This window comes from Channa argus, chromosome 3 (genome assembly GCF_033026475.1).
Source record: "Channa argus isolate prfri chromosome 3, Channa argus male v1.0, whole genome shotgun sequence".
Classification (NCBI taxonomy): Eukaryota; Metazoa; Chordata; class Actinopteri; order Anabantiformes; family Channidae; genus Channa; species Channa argus.
The window spans coordinates 3,712,347-3,722,500 of NC_090199.1; the positions used below are offsets into that span (position 1 = coordinate 3,712,347).

The 10,154-nt window shown below is 52.1% G+C and overlaps 8 non-coding genes across 8 annotated transcripts in view; all 8 read right to left on the bottom strand.

Moving 5' to 3' along the window:
- Positions 1-335: 335 nt before the first annotated feature.
- LOC137124740 (5S ribosomal RNA) lies at positions 336-454 on the bottom strand. The gene has a single exon (XR_010914050.1). It is a non-coding gene; the product is annotated as a 5S ribosomal RNA (ribosomal RNA).
- Positions 455-1,741: 1,287 nt separating this feature from the next.
- Positions 1,742-1,860, bottom strand: LOC137124741 (5S ribosomal RNA). Its single transcript, XR_010914051.1, has one exon. It is a non-coding gene; the product is annotated as a 5S ribosomal RNA (ribosomal RNA).
- Positions 1,861-3,132: 1,272 nt separating this feature from the next.
- Positions 3,133-3,251, bottom strand: LOC137124742 (5S ribosomal RNA). Its single transcript, XR_010914052.1, has one exon. It is a non-coding gene; the product is annotated as a 5S ribosomal RNA (ribosomal RNA).
- A 1,274-nt stretch (positions 3,252-4,525) lies between these two features.
- LOC137124769 (5S ribosomal RNA) lies at positions 4,526-4,644 on the bottom strand. Its single transcript, XR_010914077.1, has one exon. It is a non-coding gene; the product is annotated as a 5S ribosomal RNA (ribosomal RNA).
- Positions 4,645-5,903: 1,259 nt separating this feature from the next.
- LOC137124744 (5S ribosomal RNA) lies at positions 5,904-6,022 on the bottom strand. The gene has a single exon (XR_010914054.1). It is a non-coding gene; the product is annotated as a 5S ribosomal RNA (ribosomal RNA).
- Positions 6,023-7,300: 1,278 nt separating this feature from the next.
- LOC137124745 (5S ribosomal RNA) lies at positions 7,301-7,419 on the bottom strand. Its single transcript, XR_010914055.1, has one exon. It is a non-coding gene; the product is annotated as a 5S ribosomal RNA (ribosomal RNA).
- A 1,275-nt stretch (positions 7,420-8,694) lies between these two features.
- Positions 8,695-8,813, bottom strand: LOC137124746 (5S ribosomal RNA). Its single transcript, XR_010914056.1, has one exon. It is a non-coding gene; the product is annotated as a 5S ribosomal RNA (ribosomal RNA).
- A 1,269-nt stretch (positions 8,814-10,082) lies between these two features.
- Positions 10,083-10,154, bottom strand: part of LOC137124708 (5S ribosomal RNA) — a 119-nt gene continuing 47 nt past the window's right edge. The window contains exon 1 of the ribosomal RNA XR_010914024.1: positions 10,083-10,154. This exon is cut by the window's right edge and continues 47 nt beyond it. This is a non-coding gene — a ribosomal RNA (5S ribosomal RNA).

The window sequence follows — 10,154 nt, forward strand, 5'->3', positions numbered from 1 at the left end:
CACTTCCTGGAGCAAATATGTGCCTCCATGTTCTTGCCACTTCAAACGATGTGTAGACTTTGTTACAGGAGTAAAAAGCTTAGGATTGACATTGGTCAAACGTTGGGAGGGCACATGTTGCTGCCTTTACCGAACAAACCCACAATGAAGGATAATGTGAACATGACGTGAGAGGAAGTTTGGGCCAGAGGTTCTCCACGCAGCTCCCCCGTCCACTCCGTGCTTTTTAAACAGTCTGTCTAAAGTGAAGCAGCAGCAGCAGCAGCAGCAGCAGCAGCAGCAGCAGCAGCAGCGCCCTCTACTGTCTGTAAGAGAAAACTGGGGGAATAAAGAAAAGCTTACAGCACCTGGTATTCCCAGGCGGTCTCCCATCCAAGTACTAACCAGGCCCGACCCTGCTTAGCTTCCGAGATCGGACGAGATCGGGCGTGTTCAGGGTGGTATGGCCGTAAGCCGCAGCTCAGTGCACAAACACACATTTTATACAAGCACATCATCCCCAGCATCCCATCCAACTGGCTCAGTTTCAGCCATAGACCACCTGGGTGCTCGCCTGACGAGCTACCGGCTGGAGGGTGGCTAAAGACGAGGTGGAAACACTGAGTAACTGCTCCTCCTGATCTGCTGTCATCCGTTGTTAGAAAGAGCAGAGCAGCAACCAGCTGAGAGCAGACTAGCACTGTGAAAGCACTTTCCTGCTGGGGGCCGCCTCTCCAAGACGCCGCTGTTTATTTGATGCCCCCCGTGCTTCATTTGCTCACATCGAGAGCGATGTGACCTCTGACAAGAGCCAGAGATCGTCGACCACCTCCTTCTCAAAAGGCCTGTTTGCCAGGTCTCACGTGGCTTACGGCCATACCACCCTGAACACGCCCGAAACAAAGAATCCCTTCTCAAAATTTCTTCAGACCAATTTTCCCACAATCCACTCACAGGCTCCTCAGCCAACAGTCTGCGCCTGGAAAAGTACGGCCTGATCCAGGACACGAGAACCTGGTGGGGCCGGTGACTTTTTCCTTTCTCGGCTAAAATCCTCCCGGCACAATAACGTTGTCAAACCGCTAAGTAACGTTCAAACTGCGTGAAAGTTTGACCGCGGGCAATTTCATTGCATTTTGTCCTGAGGGACCCCATCGGAGACATACAAGCACCCGGTGCACGCTCTCCCGCCGAAGGACGGCCCTCGCACCTCTGATTCTACTTTGGGAAGCAAAATGCAGCTGTGCTGATGGTAATTGTGATCTTCTTTCTGCGTCTCTGGACGGACCTTAAATTGGTGTCTTGACCCTCTAGCCCAGATTTTCTTCCACTTTTCTCTTTGGCAGTGAGCGGAGCACCAACTTCTATTACACACCTGACAGTGAAAGGTGTGCTAAAGGAGGACAGTGGCGAATTGTGGCTGACAGCTGCACTTCCTGGAGCAAATATGTGCCTCCATGTTCTTGCCACTTCAAACGATGTGTAGACTTTGTTACAGGAGTAAAAAGCTTAGGATTGAAATTGGTCAAACGTTGGGAGGGCACATTTTGCTGCCTTTACCGAACAAACCCACAATGAAAGATAATGTGAACATGACGTGAGAGGAAGTTTGGGCCAGAGGTTCTCCACGCAGCTCCCCCGTCCACTCCGTGCTTTTTAAACAGTCTGTCTACAGTGAAGCAGCAGCAGCAGCAGCAGCAGCAGCAGCAGCAGCAGCAGCGCCCTCTACTGTCTGTAAGAGAAAACTGGGGGAATAAAGAAAAGCTTACAGCACCTGGTATTCCCAGGCGGTCTCCCATCCAAGTACTAACCAGGCCCGACCCTGCTTAGCTTCCGAGATCGGACGAGATCGGGCGTGTTCAGGGTGGTATGGCCGTAAGCCGCAGCTCAGTGCAGAAACACACATTTTATACAAGCACATCATCCCCAGCATCCCATCCAACTGGCTCAGTTTCAGCCATAGACCACCTGGGTGCTCGCCTGACGAGCTACCGGCTGGAGGGTGGCTAAAGAGGAGGTGGAAACACTGAGTAACTGCTCCTCCTGATCTGCTGTGATCCGTTGTTAGAAAGAGCAGAGCAGCAACCAGCTGAGAGCAGACTAGCACTGTGGAAGCACTTTCCTGCTGGGGGCCGCCTCTCCAAGACGCCGCTGTTTATTTGATGCCCCCCGTGCTTCATTTGCTCACATCGAGAGCGATGTGACCTCTGACAAGAGCCAGAGATCGTCGACCACCTCCTTCTCAAAAGGCCTGTTTGCCAGGTCTCACGTGGCTTACGGCCATACCACCCTGAACACGCCCGAAACAAAGAATCCCTTCTCAAAATTTCTTCAGACCAATTTTCCCACAATCCACTCACAGGCTCCTCAACCAACAGTCTGCGCCTGGAAAAGTACGGCCTGATCCAGGACACGAGAACCTGGTGGGGCCGGTGACTTTTTCCTTTCTCGGCTAAAATCCTCCCGGCACAATAACGTTGTCAAACCGCTAAGTGACGTTCAAACTGCGTGAAAGTTTGACCGCGGGCAATTTCATTGCATTTTGTCCCGAGGGACCCCATCGGAGACATACAAGCACCCGGTGCACGCTCTCCCGCCGAAGGACGGCCCTCGCACCTCTGATTCTACTTTGGGAAGCAAAATGCAGCTGTGCTGATGGTAATTGTGATCTTCTTTCTGCGTCTCTGGACGGACCTTAAATTGGTGTCTTGACCCTCTAGCCCAGGTTTTCCTCCACTTTTCTCTTTGGCAGTGAGCGGAGCACCAACTTCTATTACACACCTGACAGTGAAAGGTGTGCTAAAGGAGGACAGTGGCGAATTGTGGCTGACAGCTGCACTTCCTGGAGCAAATATGTGCCTCCATGTTCTTGCCACTTCAAACGATGTGTAGACTTTGTTACAGGAGTAAAAAGCTTAGGATTGACATTGGTCAAACGTTGGGAGGGCACATTTTGCTGCCTTTACCGAACAAACCCACAATGAAAGATAATGTGAACATGACGTGAGAGGAAGTTTGGGCCAGAGGTTCTCCACGCAGCTCCCCCGTCCACTCCGTGCTTTTTAAACAGTCTGTCTACAGTGAAGCAGCAGCAGCAGCAGCAGCAGCAGCGCCCTCTACTGTCTGTAAGAGAAAACTGGGGGAATAAAGAAAAGCTTACAGCACCTGGTATTCCCAGGCGGTCTCCCATCCAAGTACTAACCAGGCCCGACCCTGCTTAGCTTCCGAGATCGGACGAGATCGGGCGTGTTCAGGGTGGTATGGCCGTAAGCCACAGCTCAGTGCACAAACACACATTTTATACCAGCACATCATCCCCAGCATCCCATCCAACTGGCTCAGTTTCAGCCATAGACCACCTGGGTGCTCGCCTGACGAGCTACCGGCTGGAGGGTGGCTAAAGAGGAGGTGGAAACACTGAGTAACTGCACCTCCTGATCTGCTGTGATCCGTTGTTAGAAAGAGCAGAGCAGCAACCAGCTGAGAGCAGACTAGCACTGTGGAAGCACTTTCCTGCTGGGGGCCGCCTCTCCATGACGTCGCTGTTTATTTGATGCCCCCCGTGCTTCATTTGCTCACATCGAGAGCGATGTGACCTCTGACAAGAGCCAGAGATCGTCGACCACCTCCTTCTCAAAAGGCCTGTTTGCCAGGTCTCACGTGGCTTACGGCCATACCACCCTGAACACGCCCGAAACAAAGAATCCCTTCTCAAAATTTCTTCAGACCAATTTTCCCACAATCCACTCACAGGCTCCTCAGCCAACAGTCTGCGCCTGGAAAAGTACGGCCTGATCCAGGACACGAGAACCTGGTGGGGCCGGTGACTTTTTCCTTTCTCGGCTAAAATCCTCCCGGCACAATAACGTTGTCAAACCGCTAAGTGACGTTCAAACTGCGTGAAAGTTTGACCGCGGGCAATTTCATTGCATTTTGTCCCGAGGGACCCCATCGGAGACATACAAGCACCCGGTGCACGCTCTCCCGCCGAAGGACGGCCCTCGCACCTCTGATTCTACTTTGGGAAGCAAAATGCAGCTGTGCTGATGGTAATTGTGATCTTCTTTCTGCGTCTCTGGACGGACCTTAAATTGGTGTCTTGACCCTCTAGCCCAGGTTTTCCTCCACTTTTCTCTTTGGCAGTGAGCGGAGCACCAACTTCTATTACACACCTGACAGTGAAAGGTGTGTTAAAGGAGGACAGTGGCGAATTGTGGCTGACAGCTGCACTTCCTGGAGCAAATATGTGCCTCCATGTTCTTGCCACTTCAAACGATGTGTAGACATTTTGTTACAGGAGTAAAAAGCTTAGGATTGACATTGGTCAAACGTTGGGAGGGCACATTTTGCTGCCTTTACCGAACAAACCCACAATGAAAGATAATGTGAACATGACGTGAGAGGAAGTTTGGGCCAGAGGTTCTCCACGCAGCTCCCCCGTCCACTCCGTGCTTTTTAAACAGTCTGTCTACAGTGAAGCAGCAGCAGCAGCAGCAGCAGCAGCGCCCTCTACTGTCTGTAAGAGAAAACTGGGGGAATAAAGAAAAGCTTGCAGCACCTGGTATTCCCAGGCGGTCTCCCATCCAAGTACTAACCAGGCCCGACCCTGCTTAGCTTCCGAGATCGGACGAGATCGGGCGTGTTCAGGGTGGTATGGCCGTAAGCCACAGCTCAGTGCACAAACACACATTTTATACAAGCACATCATCCCTGGCTCAACTGGCTCAGTTTCAGCCATAGACCACCTGGGTGCTCGTCTGACGAGCTACCGGCTGGAGGGTGGCTAAAGAGGAGGTGGAAACACTGAGTAACTGCTCCTCCTGATCTGCTGTGATCCGTTGTTAGAAAGAGCAGAGCAGCAACCAGCTGAGAGCAGACTAGCACTGTGGAAGCACTTTCCTGCTGGGGGCCGCCTCTCCAAGACGCCGCTGTTTATTTGATGCCCCCCGTGCTTCATTTGCTCACATCGAGAGCGATGTGACCTCTGACAAGAGCCAGAGATCGTCGACCACCTCCTTCTCAAAAGGCCTGTTTGCCAGGTCTCACGTGGCTTACGGCCATACCACCCTGAACACGCCCGAAACAAAGAATCCCTTCTCAAAATTTCTTCAGACCAATTTTCCCACAATCCACTCACAGGCTCCTCAGCCAACAGTCTGCGCCTGGAAAAGTACGGCCTGATCCAGGACACGAGAACCTGGTGGGGCCGGTGACTTTTTCCTTTCTCGGCTAAAATCCTCCCGGCACAATAACGTTGTCAAACCGCTAAGTGACGTTCAAACTGCGTGAAAGTTTGACCGCGGGCAATTTCATTGCATTTTGTCCCGAGGGACCCCATCGGAGACATACAAGCACCCGGTGCACGCTCTCCCGCCGAAGGACGGCCCTCGCACCTCTGATTCTACTTTGGGAAGCAAAATGCAGCTGTGCTGATGGTAATTGTGATCTTCTTTCTGCGTCTCTGGACGGACCTTAAATTGGTGTCTTGACCCTCTAGCCCAGGTTTTCCTCCACTTTTCTCTTTGGCAGTGAGCGGAGCACCAACTTCTATTACACACCTGACAGTGAAAGGTGTGCTAAAGGAGGACAGTGGCGAATTGTGGCTGACAGCTGCACTTCCTGGAGCAAATATGTGCCTCCATGTTCTTGCCACTTCAAACGATGTGTAGACTTTGTTACAGGAGTAAAAAGCTTAGGATTGACATTGGTCAAACGTTGGGAGGGCACATTTTGCTGCCTTTACCGAACAAACCCACAATGAAAGATAATGTGAACATGACGTGAGAGGAAGTTTGGGCCAGAGGTTCTCCACGCAGCTCCCCCGTCCACTCCGTGCTTTTTAAACAGTCTGTCTACAGTGAAGCAGCAGCAGCAGCAGCAGCGCCCTCTACTGTCTGTAAGAGAAAACTGGGGGAATAAAGAAAAGCTTACAGCACCTGGTATTCCCAGGCGGTCTCCCATCCAAGTACTAACCAGGCCCGACCCTGCTTAGCTTCCGAGATCGGACGAGATCGGGCGTGTTCAGGGTGGTATGGCCGTAAGCCGCAGCTCAGTGCACAAACACACATTTTATACCAGCACATCATCCCCAGCATCCCATCCAACTGGCTCAGTTTCAGCCATAGACCACCTGGGTGCTCGCCTGACGAGCTACCGGCTGGAGGGTGGCTAAAGAGGAGGTGGAAACACTGAGTAACTGCTCCTCCTGATCTGCTGTGATCCGTTGTTAGAAAGAGCAGAGCAGCAACCAGCTGAGAGCAGACTAGCACTGTGGAAGCACTTTCCTGCTGGGGGCCGCCTCTCCAAGACGCCGCTGTTTATTTGATGCCCCCCGTGCTTCATTTGCTCACATCGAGAGCGATGTGACCTCTGACAAGAGCCAGAGATCGTCGACCACCTCCTTCTCAAAAGGCCTGTTTGCCAGGTCTCACGTGGCTTACGGCCATACCACCCTGAACACGCCCGAAACAAAGAATCCCTTCTCAAAATTTCTTCAGACCAATTTTCCCACAATCCACTCACAGGCTCCTCAGCCAACAGTCTGCGCCTGGAAAAGTACGGCCTGATCCAGGACACGAGAACCTGGTGGGGCCGGTGACTTTTTCCTTTCTCGGCTAAAATCCTCCCGGCACAATAACGTTGTCAAACCGCTAAGTGACGTTCAAACTGCGTGAAAGTTTGACCGCGGGCAATTTCATTGCATTTTGTCCCAGGGGACCCCATCGGAGACATACAAGCACCCGGTGCACGCTCTCCCGCCGAAGGACGGCCCTCGCACCTCTGATTCTACTTTGGGAAGCAAAATGCAGCTGTGCTGATGGTAATTGTGATCTTCTTTCTGCGTCTCTGGACGGACCTTAAATTGGTGTCTTGACCCTCTAGCCCAGGTTTTCCTCCACTTTTCTCTTTGGCAGTGAGCGGAGCACCAACTTCTATTACACACCTGACAGTGAAAGGTGTGCTAAAGGAGGACAGTGGCGAATTGTGGCTGACAGCTGCACTTCCTGGAGCAAATATGTGCCTCCATGTTCTTGCCACTTCAAACGATGTGTAGACTTTGTTACAGGAGTAAAAAGCTTAGGATTGACATTGGTCAAACGTTGGGAGGGCACATTTTGCTGCCTTTACCGAACAAACCCACAATGAAAGATAATGTGAACATGACGTGAGAGGAAGTTTGGGCCAGAGGTTCTCCACGCAGCTCCCCCGTCCACTCCGTGCTTTTTAAACAGTCTGTCTACAGTGAAGCAGCAGCAGCAGCAGCAGCAGCAGCAGCAGCGCCCTCTACTGTCTGTAAGAGAAAACTGGGGGAATAAAGAAAAGCTTACAGCACCTGGTATTCCCAGGCGGTCTCCCATCCAAGTACTAACCAGGCCCGACCCTGCTTAGCTTCCGAGATCGGACGAGATCGGGCGTGTTCAGGGTGGTATGGCCGTAAGCCGCAGCTCAGTGCACAAACACACATTTTATACAAGCACATCATCCCCAGCATCCCATCCAACTGGCTCAGTTTCAGCCATAGACCACCTGGGTGCTCGCCTGACGAGCTACCGGCTGGAGGGTGGCTAAAGAGGAGGTGGAAACACTGAGTAACTGCTCCTCCTGATCTGCTGTCATCCGTTGTTAGAAAGAGCAGAGCAGCAACCAGCTGAGAGCAGACTAGCACTGTGAAAGCACTTTCCTGCTGGGGGCCGCCTCTCCAAGACGCCGCTGTTTATTTGATGCCCCCCGTGCTTCATTTGCTCACATCGAGAGCGATGTGACCTCTGACAAGAGCCAGAGATCGTCGACCACCTCCTTCTCAAAAGGCCTGTTTGCCAGGTCTCACGTGGCTTACGGCCATACCACCCTGAACACGCCCGAAACAAAGAATCCCTTCTCAAAATTGCTTCAGACCAATTTTCCCACAATCCACTCACAGGCTCCTCAGCCAACAGTCTGCGCCTGGAAAAGTACGGCCTGATCCAGGACACGAGAACCTGGTGGGGCCGGTGACTTTTTCCTTTCTCGGCTAAAATCCTCCCGGCACAATAACGTTGTCAAACCGCTAAGTGACGTTCAAACTGCGTGAAAGTTTGACCGCGGGCAATTTCATTGCATTTTGTCCCGAGGGACCCCATCGGAGACATACAAGCACCCGGTGCACGCTCTCCCGCCGAAGGACGGCCCTCGCACGTCTGATTCTACTTTGGGAAGCAAAATGCAGCTGTGCTGATGGTAATTGTGATCTTCTTTCTGCGTCTCTGGACGGACCTTAAATTGGTGTCTTGACCCTCTAGCCCAGGTTTTCCTCCACTTTTCTCTTTGGCAGTGAGCGGAGCACCAACTTCTATTACACACCTGACAGTGAAAGGTGTGTTAAAGGAGGACAGTGGCGAATTGTGGCTGACAGCTGCACTTCCTGGAGCAAATATGTGCCTCCATGTTCTTGCCACTTCAAACGATGTGTAGACTTTGTTACAGGAGTAAAAAGCTTAGGATTGACATTGGTCAAACGTTGGGAGGGCACATTTTGCTGCCTTTACCGAACAAACCCACAATGAAAGATAATGTGAACATGACGTGAGAGGAAGTTTGGGCCAGAGGTTCTCCACGCAGCTCCCCCGTCCACTCCGTGCTTTTTAAACAGTCTGTCTACAGTGAAGCAGCAGCAGCAGCAGCAGCAGCAGCAGCGCCCTCTACTGTCTGTAAGAGAAAACTGGGGGAATAAAGAAAAGCTTACAGCACCTGGTATTCCCAGGCGGTCTCCCATCCAAGTACTAACCAGGCCCGACCCTGCTTAGCTTCCGAGATCGGACGAGATCGGGCGTGTTCAGGGTGGTATGGCCGTAAGCCGCAGCTGAGTGCACAAACACACATTTTATACAAGCACATCATCCCCAGCATCCCATCCAACTGGCTCAGTTTCAGCCATAGACCACCTGGGTGCTCGCCTGACGAGCTACCGGCTGGAGGGTGGCTAAAGAGGAGGTGGAAACACTGAGTAACTGCTCCTCCTGATCTGCTGTGATCCGTTGTTAGAAAGAGCAGAGCAGCAACCAGCTGAGAGCAGACTAGCACTGTGGAAGCACTTTCCTGCTGGGGGCCGCCTCTCCAAGACGCCGCTGTTTATTTGATGCCCCCCGTGCTTCATTTGCTCACATCGAGAGCGATGTGACCTCTGACAAGAGCCAGAGATCGTCGACCACCTCCTTCTCAAAAGGCCTGTTTGCCAGGTCTCACGTGGCTTACGGCCATACCACCCTGAACACGCCCGAAACAAAGAATCCCTTCTCAAAATTTCTTCAGACCAATTTTCCCACAATCCACTCACAGGCTCCTCAGCCAACAGTCTGCGCCTGGAAAAGTACGGCCTGATCCAGGACACGAGAACCTGGTGGGGCCGGTGACTTTTTCCTTTCTCGGCTAAAATCCTCCCGGCACAATAACGTTGTCAAACCGCTAAGTGACGTTCAAACTGCGTGAAAGTTTGACCGCGGGCAATTTCATTGCATTTTGTCCCGGGGGACCCCATCGGAGACATACAAGCACCCGGTGCACGCTCTCCCGCCGAAGGACGGCCCTCGCACCTCTGATTCTACTTTGGGAAGCAAAATGCAGCTGTGCTGATGGTAATTGTGATCTTCTTTCTGCGTCTCTGGACGGACCTTAAATTGGTGTCTTGACCCTCTAGCCCAGGTTTTCCTCCACTTTTCTCTTTGGCAGTGAGCGGAGCACCAACTTCTATTACACACCTGACAGTGAAAGGTGTGTTAAAGGAGGACAGTGGCGAATTGTGGCTGACAGCTGCACTTCCTGGAGCAAATATGTGCCTCCATGTTCTTGCCACTTCAAACGATGTGTAGACTTTGTTACAGGAGTAAAAAGCTTAGGATTGACATTGGTCAAACGTTGGGAGGGCACATTTTGCTGCCTTTACCGAACAAACCCACAATGAAAGATAATGTGAACATGACGTGAGAGGAAGTTTGGGCCAGAGGTTCTCCACGCAGCTCCCCCGTCCACTCCGTGCTTTTTAAACAGTCTGTCTACAGTGAAGCAGCAGCAGCAGCAGCAGCAGCGCCCTCTACTGTCTGTAAGAGAAAACTGGGGGAATAAAGAAAAGCTTACAGCACCTGGTATTCCCAGGCGGTCTCCCATCCAAGTACTAACCAGGCCCAACCCTGCTTAGCTTC